Genomic DNA, 4,213 nt, shown 5'->3' with positions numbered 1-4,213 from the left:
AAAAAATTTAAAACATTAAACATAGTTTATACACCTTCTTACTGAATGTTTGTGATTATAAAAAAGTATAAATATCGTATAACATGTGTAAACATTGAATCAAACATGCTCTCACACAAGACACAACACCAAGTCCTTTATAACCAAAAGTTTAGCCATTTGAATCTTATTCAATCTACTCACCCTTATTAATTTTGGGTGGATCTAGATTAATTCAGCTCAATTAAACTTATCTATTTGATATACCTAGTATACTTGCAGTCGATAGGTAGGAATGACCCTTACATATTGATCTCTATACATAACTAAACCGAATTTCTCGGTCATGTCTAAATCATTTGGCTTCATACCATTTGGTAGCTCCTAATCAAAACAATGAACCAGTTGTGCTAGCACAGACGAACAATTGTGAGTCCTAATTGTAATTCAGGACAACTTCTTCTTCCAGAGACAAACGGTAAAAGTTGAAATTCACGTCCAAGAAGATCAATGTTACTACCAATAAACCTTTCTAGTATAAACTCGGGTTTAGACAAAACTTCTGGATCTCTTCCAATTTCCCAAGTATTTACTAGAAGTCTTGAACCTTTAGGTATATCAAATCCATCAATTGTGCAATCTTCAATGGATTCATGAGGAATCAAAAGTGGTCCGACGGGATGAAGCCTAAAACATTCTTTTATGGCCATTTGAAAATACTCTAATTTTTCCAAGTCTGATTCTTCTACCATTCTATTTATGCCAACAACTTGTTCCAACTCCTTTTGTAAATTTTTCATTACTTTTGAGTGCCTTATAATTTCAGAGAAAATCCAATTAATTGATGTTGCTGAGGTATCCATTGAAGCCATTAGCATGTCCTGCATAGAGAGTTCTTTTTAGTCATGCTAAACTAATACTAAGTACATTATCAATTATTTTTACCCAATTAGACTTGGGAGGTTTCTAACACAATTTTGTTACTAGACTCCTTACAAGTTGTGAATGAAGTTCTTTTTACACGTAAGTGAATATAAGTTAAACTCAACGACAAATAGACGATGTAGTAAATGGACTTTTACACTATCAAGTTACCAAAGTATCAACAAATAACCCAAAACTATATTTTTAAAAAAATTGGAATTTGTGATCTTAAAATATGACAAATTATTTACTTTAACAAATAAAGATACCTTGCTAATTAATGAAAATCTTCTTATACCATCAACAAAATATTAGTTAACTCAACTAAAATTAACTTATAAGATATTACCATTAAAATAGCTTTGATATGGCAACGATCAAACTCGAACTCACCTTTGCCAGAATTCATAATATCCATCATAGTATCAACAATATCCTTGGTTTTTTTTCTCATTTTTGGAATCTTGAAAATGTTGTTCAATAACTCTCTCCGGAAATTCATCAAAAAAATTTGCCAATTCTTTTATATGACGAACAACTCCCTGCAGAAGTCACAAAATTTCTAACTTCTTTCGTTCTCATGGATTGAAATGAATTGATCTTGAGAGTACTAAGCAATTCTAACGTACACACTTTTCGCATATTTCTCCAATAAGGTCCATATTTTGCAAACGTCAAGTTTCTTTGATTGTATGCGGCAAATTGAGCAACTCTATTATTTGGTCGACTTGCAAAAATAAGATCATGTTTTTTCAAGAATTGTTCAGCAGCATGAGGAGATGAAGCAACAATTATAGGAACTAGATCAAATCTCATGCTCATTATGGGATCATATCTTTGGCTATTTTATATAGAGCTTGGTGGACATTTTTGTCAATCATATGGAGATTTCCTACAATTGGAAGCCCTTTTGGGCCTGGAGGGATTTTTTTCTTCTTTTCATGAATTTATTATGTAATACTTGAAAAATGTATAGCACTACAACTTCCTCAACGTTAACCTGCAAGACATGATAAGAGGAGAGTAAAGTAAGTTGGGTTATTCTAAATATTCAAGGAGATTAGTAGAGTCTGTTTCAACTTCTATGGGCAAGAGATTATGTACATCTAAGGGAAAGGTTGTGATAGACGCACTGAACTGGTAGAGAAAACACCAAAAGTGGTGTACAACCCATAGGGGATATTAGATACTCCAACCATATTGCTGAGTCTTATTTTGGAGGCCTCATCTAGGATGTCCGGAGGGATATCGAAGGAGAGTTTTGACAAGTCCCAGGTTGAGCCATTCCAAAGAGTAGAAAGCTTGAGATGTTCTTCGCCTTTCTTGAGGAGACAGTGAAGAATATTTCTAAGGGGAGGATTTCTATCAATCCAGTGATGATGCCAAAAGTTAATGGATTGACCCAATTTCGGGGACCAAGCAGTACCACTAGATCAGAGATCCCTTACATGGAGAATGTTCTTCCAGATGAAGGATTGGGAAGTGGTAGTAATTCTAAGATTGTATCTATGGTCAAGGACTTTTTCCCACGGGGAATTTTTGCTAGATATCTGTTGCAGCGCGAGGTTTGTGAGGAGGGTTTTATTCTTAGTTGCTGCACATTGCAGGCCCAAACCACCGCTTTCTTTGGTAGTAGTGATTTTTCCCACAAAACATAATGAAGTTTACATTTATGTCTAGTGGATCTCCAAATGAAATCCCTCTGAATTATGTCTATGGTGTTGCAAATTTTTTTAGGGAGTCGAAAATATTACGTAGAATACGCTAGAATAATGTCAAGGATAGTTTTGCAAGGGTGATGCGACCAGCAAGGGTCATGAATTTTTTTTCCAACTAGCGAGTTTTTTTCTCATATTATTGATGATGTACTGGAAGTCCTTCATTTTAGGCTTATGGTTGAGGATAGGGAAGCCAAGGTAATTCCTGACCAGAGATGAGGGTGGTATACCTAGGAGATGTTGGACAAGGTCTTTAGAGTGAGTGTCACAGTAAGGAGAGAAAAGAGCCTTTGACTTTGTGCTATTGATTTTTTTGCTAGAAAGCGTACAGAAGTCATACATACATTTGGAAATTGTGTGAATGGATTTAGCGGTTCCTTTAGTGATGAGGGCTAGGTCATCAACAAAGAATAGGTGGGAGAAGAAGGGTCCATGTGTAGAGAGTTGGATCATGTCCCATCAGAGAAAATCCACCTGATGATGGATACAGGCGGAGAGGAGTTCCATACAGATGATAAAAATATAGGGAGACAAGGGGTCGCCTTGCCTTATCCCTCTGGAGGGAGAGAAGAAGGGTGTTCGGTTATCGTTAACCATGACAGTGATGCTAGAGGTTGTAATACCATTCATGATGAGTTTGCTAATCTTTGGAGGGAATTTAAAATGGATCAAAGCTCAGTAAATGAAAGACCATTCATGGTGGTCAAAAGCTTTTTCGAGGTCGATTTTGAGAATTATTACACATTTTTTTACTTTTAGTCTGGTTAAGCTTGTTGAGAAGCTCTTGGACTAGTATGGCATTATCACAGGAGCTTCGACCTTGATTTCTTCTACGATGATTTACTACGGAAAGATGAAAATATTTGGTATTGGCGTCTCCATTCTTAAGCCAGTTAATGTGAGACCTAAGTTTTCAGCAGTCCTCTTTAAGTTTGAGAATATCATTGTAGTCTTTCCTAAGGTTAGAGTCCGGATCTTCTAGGAAAGGGCTATAGGGAAAAGAGTTGGAGCTTTGTATACCTTCTAGGAGAGCAAGGACTCTCTTTTTTCTTTTAAAAATATCTCCAAAGTTCAATTTGCTTCATTCAGTAGCATTATTGTATAAAAATTTAAAAATTTCATTAAAAATACAAAAAAAATCAATGAAAAACATTATCACATGTGCATAAATTATTAAAATTTTAAGATATTAAATTAATTCATGTTTGTATTAAAAGTTCATTAAAAGATAATCTGACTATTCTAATTTGTTAGAGTTTTGCTTTTACATATATTTTCATTAAAGTGCTCTGAATAAATAGAAAAGTAATTGGATTTTGCATATTTAATCATTTTCCTATCAAAACAGGCGTTCTACAATTTATTTTTCTTTTTTAAAAAAATTACTCGCAATTTTTTATGAACCACATGCAAAGTTACATGTAAATGTTATTTACGTGATGTATCGAATTAATGTTGTCTAACGCAATGTATTAGTAGGATACATCACTTTATGCAATGTGTCTATAAAATACAATGCAATGTTTCGGTCAAATATATAACTTAAGGTGATGTGTTGGGATGTATGCTATGTATCGAGATGTTGAGTGATA

The 4,213-nt window shown here is 34.4% G+C and overlaps 1 pseudogene; it reads right to left on the bottom strand.

Annotated features, from left to right (window-relative positions):
- Positions 1 to 246: 246 nt before the first annotated feature.
- LOC101258731 (cytochrome P450 71AU50-like) lies at positions 247 to 1,725 on the bottom strand (annotated as a pseudogene).
- Between the last annotated feature and the right edge of the window lie 2,488 nt (positions 1,726 to 4,213).

This window comes from Solanum lycopersicum, chromosome 3, assembly GCF_036512215.1.
Source record: "Solanum lycopersicum chromosome 3, SLM_r2.1".
Lineage (NCBI taxonomy): Eukaryota > Viridiplantae > Streptophyta > Magnoliopsida > Solanales > Solanaceae > Solanum > Solanum lycopersicum.
Note: the sequence above shows the minus strand (reverse complement) of the source record. Positions and strands in the feature narration are given on the sequence as shown.